Source organism: Chiloscyllium punctatum, chromosome 16 (genome assembly GCF_047496795.1).
Source record: "Chiloscyllium punctatum isolate Juve2018m chromosome 16, sChiPun1.3, whole genome shotgun sequence".
In the NCBI taxonomy this organism is placed as follows: Eukaryota; Metazoa; Chordata; class Chondrichthyes; order Orectolobiformes; family Hemiscylliidae; genus Chiloscyllium; species Chiloscyllium punctatum.
In genome coordinates this window covers 57,834,613-57,851,016 of record NC_092754.1, presented here as the reverse complement: position 1 = coordinate 57,851,016, position 16,404 = coordinate 57,834,613, and positions in this window count along the sequence as shown.

Below are 16,404 nucleotides of genomic sequence, written 5' to 3'. Positions count from 1 at the left end.
CAGACTAGGTTCAGGCAGCAGCTGAAGAATGTGCTGAAATATCCCTTCACCCAAATCCATCCATCCATCAAATTCAATCATTAATCAATCCATCCGGGATTTTATCATTTCAGTTCAGCGTTTCAGCGATGGAACAGCCTGTCTCTATGGTAACAGACTGAGGGTAGCACTGGTTTGTCCATCCTTATCCCACAGGGAGGTAACAGGGACACATTTCAATGTTTCTCACAATTCAGGGGCCAGTGAGAAAAGGCACCATCCCACTGACTGTATCCATCACTTCGATTTGTAAACAATAAAAATGTTGATTAAAGCGTGCCGAGCAGCAGAGTGACCGATGTTGTTGTGTGTCTTTTGAGTTGGAGAAGCTGATCTGGAGAGAGACAGACTCAGCCCCAAAGTCATGGTCCTCAGGGAAGGGAAGGGCACAGCGCCCTGTGCTCAGGAGCTGGGTCTAACACCCTCTGTCTCCCCACTGCTGCCTGACCTCCACATTTCCTCTCCCCACTCTTTCAACTCAATTTTCTCTCTCTCTCACCACCTCTCCTCTTCATACTTCCTTGTTCCCCCTCTCTCACACACCCGCAACCCCATTTTCTCCACCTGCCTCCACTCTCCCCTTTACCCTCACCCTCACTCTTTCTGTCCTGCCGTCTCTGTCTCCCTCCTGCAGTTCCATCTCTACTCCATTTGTCCCTCCTCCTACCTTCAACATCTCACCACACCCTGCAACACGCCGCCTCACGACCAACTACCCCTGCACCGCCCAGTCTCTGGGTCAGAGGGAGAGGGAAGGACCAGGGAGACAGAGTGTGTCTAAGGGAGAGGGAGGAAGGGACAAGACGGAGAGACATTCAGTCAGAGAGAAACGGAGGGAGGTGGGGAGAGAGAGACTCCGATTGAGGGGGGTCGAGAGTGAGAGGAGACAGGAGAGAGAGCGAAGGAGTTGGAGGGGGAGATAGAGGGGACAAGAGAGCGATAGGGTGAGAGAGGGGAGGGCGAGAGGGAGGGTGAGAGAGGAGAGGGCAAGATGGGGGAGAGAGAGGGGACAAAGGGAGAGATAGGGCATGAGAGGGGAGGGAGAGAGGGAGGGGAGGGCGAGAGGATGGGAGGGCGAGAGGGGGGAGAGGGCGAGGAAGGAGAGGGCGAGGGGCGAGAGAAGAAAGGGTGAGGGGAGGGCGAGAGAGGGTGGGAGGGAGGGGAGGAAGACAGGGAGGGGGAGGGCGAGAGAGGGGGAGGGCGAGAGGGAGGGGAGGGCGAGAGAGGGGAAGGCAAGAGGGAGGGTGAGAGAGGAGAGGGCAAGATGGGGGAGAGAGAGGGGACAAAGGGAGAGATAGGGCATGAGAGGGGAGGGAGAGAGGGAGGGGAGGGCGAGAGGAAGGGAGGGCGAGAGGGGGGAGAGGGCGAGGAAGGAGAGGGCGAGGGGCGAGAGAAGAAAGGGTGAGGGGACGGCGAGAGAGGGGAGGGAGGGAGGGGAGGGCGAGAGAGGGGAGGGAGGGAGGGACGGAGAGAGTGAGAGTGGTGAGGGCAATAAAGGGGGAGGGCGAGAGAGATGAGTGCGAGAGAAGGGAGGGATGGAGATGAAGGCAAGAAGGTGGGACAGGTTGAGAGAGGGGAGGGTGAGAGAGGGTAGGGAATGAGGGGGAGGGCGAGAGTGGGGAGAGAGGGAGGGGAGGGTGAGAGAGAGGGAGAGAGTGAGAGAGGGGAGGGAGGGAGGTGAGGGCGAGAGTGAGAGGGAGAGGGCGTGAGAGGGGAGCGAGTGAGAGGGGAGTGAGGAATGGGAGGCCGAGAGGGAGGGAGAAGGCGAGAGAGGGGAGGGAGGGGAGGATGAGAGAGGAGCCAGTGTGAGAGAGAGGAGGATGAGAGAGGGGAGGACGATAGAGGCGAGGACGAGAGGGAGAGGGAGGGCGAGAGGGGGGAGGGTGAAAGAGAGGATGGTGAGATAGAGGGATGGGCGAGAGAGAGGGGAGGGTGAGAGAGGAGGGCGAGAAAGAGGAGAGGGAGAGAGAGGTGGGCAAGAGAGGGGATTGAAAGAGAAGGGAAGGCGAGAGAGTTTTGGGAGGGAAGGGGAGGGCGAGAGAGGGGAGGGAGGGAAGGCAAGGTGAGAGAGGGGAGGGCGAGAGAGAGGAGGGAGGGGGGGAGGACAAGCGAGGGGAGGGTGAGAGAGGGTAGGGAGGGAGTGGGAGGGGGAGAGAGGGGAGAGAGGGAGTGGAGGGTGAGAGAGGCGAGGGCGAGAGAGGGGAGGGAGGGGAGGGCGAGAGAGGCAAGGGCGAGAGAGGGGAGGGAGGGGAGGGTGAGAGAGGAGAGGGCGAGAGAGGGGAGGGAGGGAGTGGATGACAAGTGATGGGAGGCCGAGAGAGGGGAGGGCGAGAGGGAGGGAGAGGGTGAGTGAGGTGAGGGGGAGAGGGGAAGGTGAGAGAGGAGAGGGCCAGAGAGGGGAAGGGAGGGAGGGGAGGGCGAAAACGAGGGAGAGGGTGAGAGAGGTGAGGGCAAGAGAGGAGGGCGAGAGAGCGTGGAGGATGAGAGAGAGGAGGGATGGAGGTGAAGGCAAGAGAGGGGAGGGAGAGAGGGGAGTGAGGGAGGGGGAGGGCGAGAGAGGGGAGGTCCAGAGAGGGGAGGGGAGGGAGGGGAGAGCGAGAGGAACGGAGAGAGTGAGAGAGGTGAGGGCAACAAATGGGGGAGGGCGAGAGAGGGGAGGAATAGAGGTGAAGGCAAGAAGGAGGGAGAGGGCGGGAGAGGGGAGGGTGAGAGAGAGTAGGGAGGGAGGGGGAGGGCGAGAGAGGGGAGAGAGGGAGGGGACGGTGAGAGAGAGGGAGAAGTCGAGAGGAGGGGATGGAAGGAGGGGAGGGTGACATAGGAGTCAGTGTGAGAGAGGGGAGGATGAGCGAGGGGAGGACGATAGAGGCGAGGACGAGAGGGAGAGGGAGGGCGAGAGAGAGGGGAGTGCGTGAGTGGAGAGCAAGAGAGAGCGATGGGCGAGAGAGGAGAGGGCGAGAGACGGAAGGTGAGATAGAGGGATGGGGAGAGAGAGGGGACGGTGAGAGAGGAAGACGAGAGAGAGAAGACGGTGAGAGTGGTGGGCGAGAGAGGGGAGTGCGGTAGGGGAAGGCGAGAGAGGGTAGGGAGGGAGTGGGAGGGCGAGAGAGGGGAGAGAGGGGAGGGCAAGAGAGGGGAGGGAGGGAGGGAAGGGCCAGCGAGGGGAAGGCGAGAGTGGGGAGGGCGAGAGGGAGGTATCGGGTGAGAGAGGTGAGGGGAGAGGGGGGAGGGCGAGAGAGAGGAGGGTCAGAGAGGGGAAGGGAGGCAGTGGAGGGCGAGACGTCGGGAGAGGGTGATATAGGATGACGAGAGAGAAGAGAGGGCGAGAGAGGTGGGCAAGAGAGGGGATTGCAAGAGAGGGGAAGGCGAGAGAGGGTAGGGAGGGTGGGGGAGGGCCAGAGAGGGGAGGGCAAGAGAGAGGAGGGTGGGAGGGGAGGACAAGAGAGGGGAGGGTGTGAGAGGGTAGGGAGGGAGTGGGAGGGGGAGAGAGGGGAGAGAGGGAGTGGAGGGTGAGAGAGGCAAGGGCAAGAGAGCGGAGGGAGGGGAGGGCGAGAGAGGGGAGGGTGAGAGAGGAGTCAGTGTGAGGGAGGGGAGGATGAGAGAGGGAGGACGCTAGAGGCGAGGACGAGAGGGAGAGGGAGGGCGAGAGAGAGGGGAGTGCACGAGTGGAGAGCAAGAGAGAGGGATGGGCGAGAGAGGGATGGGCAAGGGAGGGGAGGGCGAGAGAGGGATGGTGAGATAGAGGGATGGGCGAGAGAGAGGGGAGGGTGAGAGAGGAGGACGAGAGAGAGGAGAGGGTGAGAGTGGTGGGCGTGAGAGGGGAGTGCTGGAGGGGAACGCGAGAGAGGGTAGGGAGGGAGTGGGATTGCGAGAGAGGGGAGAGAGGGAGTGGAGGGTGAGAGAGGGGAGGGCGAGAGAGGGGAGGGAGGGGAGGGCAAGAGAGGGGAGGGAGGGAGAGAAGGGCGAGCGAGGGAAAGGCAAGAGTGGGGAGGGCGAGAGGGAGGGAACGGGTGAGAGAGGTGAGGGGGAGAGGGGAGGGCGAGAGAGAGGAAGGTCAGAGAGGGGAAGGGAGGGAGGGGAGGTCGAGACGTAGGGAGAGGGTGAGAGAGGAGGGCGAGAGAGAGGAGCGGGCGAGACAGGTGGGCAAGAGAGGGGATTGCAAGAGGGGGGAAGGCGAGAGAGAGTAGGGAGGGAGGGGGAGGGCGAGAGAAGGGAGGGAGGGAAGGGATGGTGAGAGAGGGGAGGGCGAAAGAGGGGAGGGAGGGGAGGGCGAGAGAGTGGAGGGAGGGAGGGGAGGAAAAGTGAGTGGAGGCTGCGAGACGGGAGAGCGAGAGGGAGGGAGAGGGCGAGAGAGGTGAGGTGGAGAGGGTAGGGCGAGAGAGAGGAGGGCCAGAGAGGGGAAGGGAGGAAGGGGAGGGCGACAGGGAGGGAGAGGGTGAGAGAGGTGAGGGCTAGAGGGGGGGCGAGAGAGCGTGGAGGGCGAGAGAGAGGAGGGATGGAGGTGAAGGCAAGAAGGAGGGAGAGGGCAAGAGAGGGTAGGGTGAGAGAGGGTAGGGTGGGAGGGGAGGGCGAGAGAGAGGAGGGCCAGAGAGGGGAAGGGAGGGAGGTGAGGGCGAGAGGGAGGGAGAGGGCAAGAGAGGGGAGGGTGGGAGAGGGTAGGGAGGGAGGGGAGGGGGAGAGGGGAGGGAGGGAGGGGAGGCTGAGAGAGGGGAGGACGAGAGGGAGTGGGAGGGCGAGAGAGAGGGAAGTACGAGAGAGGGGAGGACGAGAGAGGGGAGGACGAGAGGGAGAGGGAGGGCGAGAGAGAGGAGAGGGCGAGAGAGGGGAGGGCGAGAGTGGGGAGAGCGAGAAAGGGGTTCGTGTGATAGAGGGATGGGCCAGAGAGAGGGGAGTGTGAAAGAGTTGGGCGAGAGAGGGGAGTTCAAGAGGGGGAAGGTGAGAGAGGGTAGGGAAGGAGTGGGAGGGCGAGAGAGGGGAGAGAGGGAGTGGAGGGTGAGAGAGGGGAGGGCGAGAAAGGGGAGGGAGGGGAGGGCAAGAGAGGGGAGGGCGAGAGAGGGGAGGGAGGGAGGGGAGGGCGAGCGAGGGGAGGGCGAGAGAGGGGAGGGAGGGGAGGACAGATGAGGGGAGGCTGAGAGAGGGGGGGCGAGAGGGCAGGAGAGGGTGAGAGAGGTGAGGGGGAGGGGAGGGCGAGAGAGAGGAGGGCCACAGAGGGGAATGGAGGGAGGGGAGTGCGAGAGGGAGGGAGAGGGTGAGAGAGGTGAGGCAAGAGAGGCGGGCGACAGAGCGTGGAGGGCGAGAGATAGAAAGGATGGAGGTGAAGGCAAGAAAGAGGGAAAGGGCGAGAGAGGGGAGGGCAAGAGAGGGGAGGGAGGGAGGGGAGGTTGAGAGGGATTGAGAGGGCGAGAGAGGGGAGGTCGAGAGAGAGGAGGGCGAGAGAGGTGAGGGAGAGGGGGGGCGAGATAGAGGGATGGGTGAGAGAGGGGAGGGCGAGCCAGGGGAGGGCGAGGGAGAGAGGGCAGGGCAAGAAAAGGTAAGGCGAGAGATGGGAGGGAGGTGAGGACGAGAGGGAGGGAGAAGGCAAGAGAGGGGAGGGCGAGTGAGGGGGCAGGCGAGAGACAGGAGGTCGTGAGATGGGAGGGGGGTAGGGTAAGAGAGGAGTCAGTATGAGAGAGGGGAGGACAAGAGGGAGAGGGCGGGTGGGGAGGGCGAGAGATGGGAGGGCGAGAGAGGGATGGGCGAGATAGAGGGATGGGCGAAAGAAGTGAGGGCGAGAGAGGGGAGAGCAAGAGAGACGAGGGCGAGAGAGGGGAGGGCAAGAGAGAGGAGTGGAGAGTGGAGATGGGGAGTGGAAGTGAGGGGGAGAGAGGGGGAGAGAGGGTGGAGAGAGAGTGGCAATAGCGATTGGGACAGAGAGAGAGTAGAGGGAGAGGGGGAGAGAGGGGCGGAGAGAGATAGGGTGAGAGAGAGTTGGGTGGGAGAGTGAGTGGAGAGAGAGTGGAAAATAGTGGGGAGAGACAGTGGGAGAGAGAGGGTGGCGAGAGAGGGGCGGGGGAGATGGGAAGGGGAGAGATGGTGGAGAGAGTAGGAGAGTATGGGGAGCGAGGGTGAAAGAGAGAGGGGGTAGAGGGGGAGAGAGGGGGGAGTGATACAGGGAGGGGGGGAGAGCGCGCGGAGAGACAGGGGACAGAGCGAGGGGGGAGAGAGAGGGGAGAGAGGGGGAGAAACAGAGGGGTAGATAGAGTGGGAGGTAGAGGGGGAGAGAGGGTAGAGAGAGATAGGGAGAGAGAGGGGGAAGAGAGGTCGGAGAGATAGAGAAGTGGAGAAAGAGGGGGGAGCTTGGGGGTTGAGAAGGTCGGGTTGGAGACGGCGCGGAGGGTGTGTAGGTGGTTAGTGGACAGGGGTGAGAGGAGGGGGTAGAGAGAGGCAGGAGAGAAGGGGACGGGGAGATAGGGAGGGGGCGTGAGGTGGCAAAAGGTGGAGGGGAGGGGGGAGAGGAGGGGATTGAGAGAGTGGGGAGAGGAGGGAGGGACAGACACCGGAAAAGAGGGGGGAGAGAGAGAGAGAGAGGGAGGGGGAAAGAGCGGGGAGGCCGAGGTAGAAAGAGTGTGGGAGGGGGGGGGCAGAGGGTGAGGAGAGCGCGTGGAGAAGGGGGCAAGAGAATTGGGCGTGAGAGAGAGGAGAGAGAGAGGGGTTGAGAGAGATTCTGATCCAACACTGCAATTCTACAATTCAGTGGCTGAACTCTTTCAGGTTTTGTATTATATAATACGTACAATATCCCATACACATTGTTCTATAGAGCTGTTTGTCTGTGCATAAATATTGTTTTGCATTGGAGCTGATCTGTTTACATGTAAATATTACTGTGTATCGAACCATCTCTGGTTATTAATAAATATTTTTTTGATTGGCAACTGTTTATTTACTGTTTATAAATGTTGTTGTGGATGGGAACTATTCATGTTTATATTTAAATCCTGTTTTGTTTTGGAGATGTACATGCTTTTTTATAAATATTGTTGTGCATTGGAATTGATATGAATTATATCCCAGAACACAACAACTCGCTGCATCAAAGCATCTTCCCCCTTGATACCTTTTGCTCAATTTGATGGGCTCTGATAACATCGGCGACAGCACATTTGCCTTGTGTGTCAGAGAGAGCAGTTACATTTCACTTAAACACTTCCTCAATCTCATTAAGAAGTGATTAAGTAAAGAAACGACATGTTTTCACAGTTCAACTAAATAAAATAAAATTTTATACAAAGTTAGAATGAGAGAATAATCTGGAGTGTATATGTCCATCCCTGTTTCCCTTCAGAGTTGTTAGGGATTTGTTTGGACTGGGAACAGGGACAGCAGTTTAAAAATAATTGGATGAACAGCAGAAAGGAATCTTTTTTAAAAATTCGCTGGGGTTTCAGTGAAGATTCTGAAGCCTGCTCTCAACCCACCAGATGGCAGACTATCGTAAACTCCCCATCGTACAGTCAGACAGACTCACAGCAATGTGCTCTGACCGCACTAGAGGGCAGACTATTGTAAACTGCCCATGGAGCAGTCAGACAGACTCACAGCAATGTGCTCTGACCGCACTAGAGGGCAGACTATTGTAAACTCCCCATGGAGCAGTCAGACAGACTCACAGCAATGTGCTCTGACCCCACGAGAGGGCAGACTATTGTAAACTCCCATTGGAGCAGTCAGGCAGACTCACAGCAATGTGATCTGACCCCACTAGAGGGCAGACTATTGTAAACTCCACATGGGGCAGTCAGACAGACTTACAGCAATGTGCTCTGAGCCCACGAGAGGGCAGACTATTGTGAACTGCCCATGGAGCAGTCAGGCAGATTCACGACAATGTGCTCTGTCCCACTAGAGGGCAGACTATTGTAAACACCACATGGGGCAGTCAGACAGACTCACAGCAATGTGCTCTGACCCCACTAGAGAGCAGACTATTGTAAACTCCCCATGGAGCGTTCAGAGAGATTCATGGCAATGTGATCTGTCCCCACTAGAGGGCAGACTATTGTAAACACCACATGGGCAGTCAGACTGACTCACAGCATTGTGCTCTGTCCCCACTAGAGGGCAGACTATTGTAAACACCACATGGAGCAGTCAGACAGACTCACAACAATGTGCTCTGTTCCCACTAGAGGGCAGACTATTGTAAACTCCCCATGAGGCCGTCAGTCAGACTCACAGTAATGTGCTCTGACCCCACTAGAGGGCAGACTATTGTAAAAACCACATGGAACAGTCTGGCAGATTCTGGACAGAGATCAGAATAAAATTACATTAAATGAATGCACTGAAGACAAGAAGCAGTATAAAGTTCCCAACATTTTACATCTTGGTAAAGCACACTGTAATGAGAAGGAGAAAAGAGCATTATGTAGCAATCCAAACCAAACAGCTTTTGGAGATAATCATGATTAAAAAGAGGATATCTTCAACTGGACATTAACTTAATGCAGCATTTTTTTTCAGGAGCATCCAAATGCGACAGGACTAATGCTTAAACCCAGAAAAGTAAAGGGACTGTGTTCATCCGGAGAAGATGTATTCTAATTCCGATCAAACTCAAACTCAGCAAGTTCGCAGAGGCTCACTGGTTCATGGTATTTGCATCAGTCTGTGCAAACAGCTTGTGTAAACAACTGGAATAAACTTGCGTTAACTTGGGCGAAACTGTTGTATCAATCTGCACAAAACTGTTGTCTTAATTTGTGAAATACGTCTGTGTTCAGCTGACAAAACTGTTGGATGGCTTTGTCCAAAGAATGTGTGTTAACTTGTACAAACGTCTTGTGTCAGGTTGATGTGGAAACTTGTCTGGTTTTGTGTTATGTGTGTCTGGGGTTGTTTAGGATTTGAACCTGCAGCTTCTGTGTCTGTGTGTGTATTCCCAGGCTGGGCTGCGTGGGTGGTTTGGGGGGGGTGGGTGATCAGATACAGGAACAGACTGGGTCAGCCCTGGTCTAACCCATTAACCTGCTGTTTCCTCCCAGACCCCACTGCAATCTCACAAAGATGGTAGTTGGTGTGTTCCATACCTGGGGGAGGTGTGTTCCAGGTAATTGAGCTGGGAGCTGACTGGATCAGCTGAGATTTGGGAGGAGATGGCGTTTGAGTGACAGACTTGGGCTATTTAAACCAAGGTCAGGAAGCCATCATTCCTTTTGCCATGTGGCGTGCCCAGGGGTGAGTATTGGGGAGTCAGTATCTCTATGTCTCTCTTTGTGAGTGTGAATGGTGTTTGAATCTCAATCCCAGGGTTGATCCTTTATGCAGCCTCAGTCCTTGATGGGACACAGAGAGAGACCGTGGGAAGATGGAGCAGAGAGCAGCTGGGGGGGGGGGGGGGGTTTGGTGAGTATGGGGCTCCTTACACTCTCCATGTCTCCCCTTGCCTCACTTTTCTCTCAACCTCACCTTCTCCCTTCGCTCTGTGTCTCTCCATCCACCGTTCTGTCTGTCTTGTGTTCTCACCTTCTAACTCACTTTCTTTGTCTCTCTCTGCCTTTCTTTCATTTTCTCTCTCTCTCTGTCCTCTCTGTCGCTCTCTGCTCTCTGCTCTCTCTCTCTGCTCTCTCCCTCTCTCTCTGCGCTCTCTCTCTGCGCTCTCTCTCTCTGCGCTCTCTCTCTCTGCTCGCTCTCTCTCTGCTCTCTCTCTCTCTCTGCGCTCTCTCTCTCTGCTCTCTCTCTCTCTCTGCTCTCTCTCTCTCTGCTCTCTCTCTCTGTCTGCTTTCTCTCCCTCTCTGCTCACTCTTTCTCTGCTTGATCTCTCTCAACATCCACCCCTTCCCCCGACATTAATGAATGGAAATGGCTTTTGACACATTGCTCCCCTCCCTTGCTGAAAGTATTCCTGACACAAATCAGTCAGGCAGACAATTTAGTTTTGTCCACAGCCACCATCTTATATCAGCAAAACGATGACATGGAGTTTATAAATAAGGAAAAGCAAGAGAGACTGACAACATTAATACAGTTCGAAAATATATAAAACATTGAACATGCACACAGAATCACAGACACACAGAATCACAGACACAGGGATACAGACACCTTCCAGAAGCTGTCTCAATTTCCTATCTTGCAAGGGAATTCATGTTATGATGATGCATTCATGCTGGACAGTAAACAGCTTTTCAGACTTTCCCCATTGTGACAGAAATTCAGCCCCAGTCTGAAACTTGGAGATATGTAACAGGACAGAAATGAACCAGCAGCCTTCTGTGTTCCTGCTCCCAATGTAACATTTGACCATTTAGTTTATCTTGTCTTCGGTAAAACATCCAACAAGGATCACTTCACAGATCCAATAACAGATCTCAAGAGTGAGTTCCAGACTGGAATCTAATTGAGGGGTTTAGGGTTTACATACAGCATATGAGATACCCAGTAGTGAGGGATAGACTGTAATCTAATCGAGGGGTTCGGGGTGGTTTACATACAGCATATGAGATACCCAGGAGTGAGTTACAGATTGGAATCTAATCGAGGTGTTCAGGATGGTTTACATTCAGAATAACAGATAACAAGTACTGAGTCACAAAATCGTGGAGTCATACAGTGATAGAGATGTACAGCATGGAAACAGACCCTTTAGTCCAAACCGTCTATGCCAACCAGATATCTGAACCAATTCTAGTCTCTTTTTCAACCACTTGGCCCATCTCCCTCCAAAACTTTCACATTCACATAACCATCGAACTGCATTTTAAATGTTGCAATTGTACTATCATCCACCACTTCCTCTGACAGTTCATTCCAATCATGTACCACCTTCTGAGTGAACAAGTTGCCCCTTAGGTCTCTTTCATATTTTTTCCCTCTCACATTAAACCTATGCCCTCACCCCAAGGAAAAGACTATGCATATTTATCCTATCTATGTCCCTCATGATTTTATAAACCTCGATAAGCTCACCCCTCAGCCTCCGATGGTCCAGTGAAAACTGGCCCAGCCTATTCATCCTCTCCCTGTAGCTCAAATACTCTAACCCTGGCAACCTCCTTGTAAATCTCTTCTGAACCCTTTCAAGTTTCACAACAACCTTCCGAGAGTAAGGAGACCAGAATTGTATGCCATATTCCAACAGTGGCCAAAGCCATGTGTAGTCCATTTGCAACATGACCTCTCAATGCCTAGATCAAAACTCTGACCAATAAAGGAAAACAGACCAAACGCTGCCTTCATTATCTTATCCACCTGCCACTCTACTCTCACGGAGCTACGAACCTGCACTTCAAAGTCTCTTTGTTCAGCAACTCTCCCTCAGACCTAACCATTAAGTGTATAAATCCCGCTCAAATTTGCTTTCCCAAAATGCAGCATCTCGTGTTTATTAAAGTGTAATAGAATTGAAAGTTTTGGGGTGATTTTGAAACATCTGAGTCACACATATGTAGAAGCGAGTTACACGTTGGAATCTAATCTAGAGGGTTCCGGGTGATTCATATAATCCTGACAGTGGGGAAACAAGCCCTTCAGCCCAACAAGATCACACTGACCCTCAGAAGAACAAGCCATCCAGACCCATTTACCCACATTCACCCCTGACTAATGCACCTCACCTACACATCCCTGAATACCTTGGGCAATTTTAACAGGGTTTGGATTGGATGGTTAATATACAGACTAACAGATACCCAGGTGTGTGATAGAGACTGGAATCTAATCGAGTGTTTCAGGGTGGTTTATACAGAATAACAGGTAGCCTTGTGTGAGTTATAGAGTGACAGAATCATTGAGATGTTCAGCATGGAAACAGTCCCTTTGGTCCAACTTGTCCATGCCGACCAGATGTTCCAACCCAATCTAGTCCCACCTGCTAGCACACGGACCATATCCCTCCAAACCCTTCCTATTCATATACCCATCCAATTGCCTCTTAAATGTTGCAATTGTACCAGCCTCCACCAGTTCCTCTGGCAGCTCACTCCATAAACGTACCACCTTCTGCATGAAAAAGTTGTCCCTTAGGTCTCTTTTTCATATCTTTCCCCTCTCAAACTAAACCTATGCCCTCTAGTTCTGGACTCCCTGACCCCAGGGAAAATACTTTGTCTATTTATCCTATCCTATCCATGCCCCACATAATTTTGTAAACCTCTATAAGGTCACCCCTCAGCCTCTGACACTCCAGGGAAAACAGCCACAGCCTATTCAGCCTCTCCCTGTGGCTCAAATCCTCTAACCCTGGCAACCTCCTTGTAAATCTTTTCTGAACCATTTCAAGTTTCACAACACCTTTCCGATCGGAAGGAGGCCAGAATTGCGCGTAATATTCCAAGGGTTACCTAACCAATGTCCTGTACAGCCGCAACATGACCTCCTAGCTCCTGTACTCGGTACTCTGACCAATAAAGGAAAGCATACAAAATGCCTTCTTCACTATCCTATCTACCTGTGACTCCACTTTCAAGGAGCTATGAACCTGCACTCCAAGGTCTCTTTGTACAGCAACACACCCTAGGACCTTACTATTAAATGTAGAAATCCTGCTAAGATTTGCTTTCCCAAAATGCAGCACCTCGCATTTATCTGAATTAAACTCCATCTGCCACTTCTCAGCCCATTGGCCCATCTGGCCCAGATCCTGCTGGAAACTGAGGAAACCCTCTTTGCTGTCCACTACACCTGCAATTTTGGTGTCATCTGCAAACTTATGCTCGCATCCGATCATTTATATAACTGACAAAACGTAGAGGGCCCAGCACCGATCCTTGTGGCTTTCCACTGGTCACAGGCCTCCAGACTGAAAAACAACCCTCCACCACCACCCTCTGTCTTCTACCTTTTAGCCAGTTCAAATCCAAATGGCTACTTTCCCAGTATTCCATGAGATCTAACCTTGCTAATCAGACTCCCATGGGGAACCTTGTTGAACGCCTTACTGAAGTCCATATGGATCACATCCACTGCTCTGCCCTTATCAATCTTCTTTGTTATTTATTCAAAAAACTCAGTCAAGTTTGTGAGACATCATTTCCCACGCACAAAGCCATGTTCACTATCCAGCACCAGTCCTTGCCTTTCCAAATTCATGTACATCCTGTCCCTCAGGATTCCCTCCAACAACTTGCCCACTGCTGAGGTCAGGCTCACCGGTCTATAGTTCCCTGGCTTCACTTTACCAGCCTTCTTAAACAGTGGCACCACGTTTGCCAAACTCCAGTCTTCTGGCATCTCACCTGTGACTATTGATGATACAAATATCTCAGCAAGAGGTCCAGCAATCACTTATCTAGCTTCCCCCAGGGTTCTCGGGTACACCTGATCAAGACCTGGGGATTTATCCACCTTCAACCATTTCAAGGCATCCAGCACTTCCTCCTCTGTTTCTCTGAACATTTTGCAAGATGTCACCATCGATTTCCCTACAGTCTATATCTTCCATGTCCTTTTCCACAGTAAATCCTCATGCAAAATATTCATTTAATATCTCCCCCATTTTCTGTGGCTCCACACAAAGGCCGCCTTACTGATCTTAGAGGGGACCTATTCTCTCCCTAGTTACCCTTTGTCCTTAATATATTTGTAAAAACACTTTGGATTCTCCTTAATTCTATTTTCTAACGCCATCTCATGCCCCCCTTTTGCCCTCCTGATTTCCCTCTTAAGTATACTCCAACTTCCTTTATACTCTTCTAAGGATTCACTCGATCTATCCTGTCTATGCATGACAGATGCTTCCTTCTTTTTCTGAACCAAACCCTTAATTTCTTTAGTCAACCAGCATTCCCTATAACTACCAGCCTTCCCTTTCAACCCTGACAGGAAGTTACAGACTGGAATCTAATCGCGGGGTTCAGGGTGGTTTATATACAGAATAACAGATAGCCCGGAGTGAGTTACAGCCTGGAATCGAATCGCGGGGTTCAGGGTGGGTTATATACAGAATAACAGCCCGGAGTGAGTTACAGTCTGGAATCTAATCGCAGGGTTCAGGGTGGTTTATATACAGAACAACAGATAGCCCGGGGTGAGTTACAGCCTGGAATCGAATCGCAGGTTCAGGGTGGGTTATATACAGAATAACAGAAAGCCCGGAGTGAGTTTTACCCTGGAATCGAATCGCGGGGTTCAGGGTGGTTTATATACAAAATAACAGATAGCCCGGAGTGCGTTACAGCCTGGGATCGAATCAAGGTGTTCAGGGTGGGTTAGATACACAATAACAGATAGCATAGAATGAGATACAGCCTGGAATCTAATCGTGGGGTTCAGGGTGGTTTATATACAGAATAACAGATAGCCCGGAGTGAGTTACAGCCTGGAATCGAATCGAGGGGTTTAGGGTGGTTTATACACAGAATACTAGATAGCCCGGAGTTAGTTGCAGCCTGGAATCGAATCGGGGGGTTCAGGATGGGTTATATATAGAATAACATATAGCCCAGAGTGAGTTACAGATTGGAATCTAATCGAGGGGTTCAGGGTGGTTTCCATACAGAATAACAGATAACAAGTAGTGAGTCACAAAGCCGCGGAGTCAGACAGTTACAGAGATGTACAGCATGGACACAGACCCTTTGGTCCAAACCGTCTATGCCAACCAGATATCCTTACGTACTCTAGTCTCATTTTCAAGCACTTGGCCCATCTCCCTCCAAAACTGTCCCATTCATATACCCATCGAGCTGCATTTTAAGTGTTGCAATTGTACCAGCCTCCACCACTTCCTCTGACAGTTCATTCCATTCATTTACCACCCTCTGTTAGGTCTCTTCCATATCTTTCCCCTCTCACACTAAACCTCTGCCCTCTAGTTCTGGACTCCCCCACACTGAGAAAAAGACTTTGCATATTTATTCTATCTATGTACCTCATGATTTTATAAACCTCGATAAGGTCACCCCTCAGCCTCCGATGGTCCAGGGAAAACTGACCCAGCCTATTCAGCCTCTCCCTGTAGCTCAAATCCTCTAACCCTGGCAACCTCCTTGTAAATCTCTTCTGAACCCTTTCAAGTTTCACAACATCCTTCCGAGAGTAAGGAGACCAGAATTGCATGCCATATTCTAACAGTGGCCTAACCCATGTCCAGTCCATTTGCAACATGACCTCTCAATGCCTAGACTCAAAACTCTGACCAATAAAGGAAAGCATACCAAACGCTGCCTTCATTATCTTATCCACCTGCCACTCTACTCTCACGGAGCGACGAACCTGTACTTCAATGTCTCTTTGTTCAGCAACTCTCCCTCGGACCTGACCATTAAGTGTATAAATCCTGCTCAAATTTGCTTTCCCAAAATGCAGCACCTCGTGTTTATCGAAGTGGAATAGAATTGAATGCTTTGGGGTGTTTTTGAAACATCCGAGTCACACATATGTGGAAGCGAGTAACACGTTGGAATCTAATTGAGAAGGGTCCGGGTGATTCATATAATCCCGACAGTGGGGAAACAAGCCCTTCAGCCCAACAAGACCACACTGACCCTCAGAAGAAAAACCCATCCAGACCCATTTCCCCACATTTACCCCTGATTACTGCAACACACCTACACATCCCTGAATACCATGGACAATTTTAACAGGGTTTGGATTGGATGGTTAATATACAGACTAACAGATATCCAGGAGTGTGATACAGACAGGAATCTAATCAAAGGTTTGAGGTGGCTAGTGTGCAGAGCCCCTTAAAATTGGAAGGCAGTTACAGATTGGAATTTTATCAAGGGGATTCGTGATGATTATCAGTAGAATAACAGATACCCAGGAGTGAGTTGCAGATTGCATTCAAATTGAGGGTATTGGGCGATTTATCGACAGAGCAACGGGAAACGAGAGGAGAGAAAGCAGAGGAGAAAGTACCCACCATGGACCAACTCAACAATGAGCTGAGCCAGACAGGATTCAAAAGCTGTATGTGGAGGTTTCCATGTGTTCTGAAAGATGGGTGAGAAACAGGCAGATACCCACACTTTCTATGATGTTGCAGTCAAATATCTGAAGGACAGGGAATCCCTAAACAGAGACGCTGAGTTAAACTCAGTTTAAACTCTCTCCATCACACACACACACACCCACACATAGAAACTGAATATAATGTAGAGAAATGTCCATGTGCAGCACAGATTTCCAAACTAACTCAGTGACAGACGAAAACCCCGTTCTCTGCCCAGTCCCCACTTCCAGGCCCAGGGAGGTTTTGTCCCTTACCCGGGGCAGGTTTCTGACTGGATATTATGACATTGCAACACGAAGTTACTGAGTGTAACAGTTTGCTACATCCCATCATGTCATCTATTTTGCTGTCAGTGTTTTGTAAATTATATTGAAAACATTGGCAGGTGCAAGAGAATATTCTGGAAGGTGATTTGCAGTAAGAATAGAAAAAGA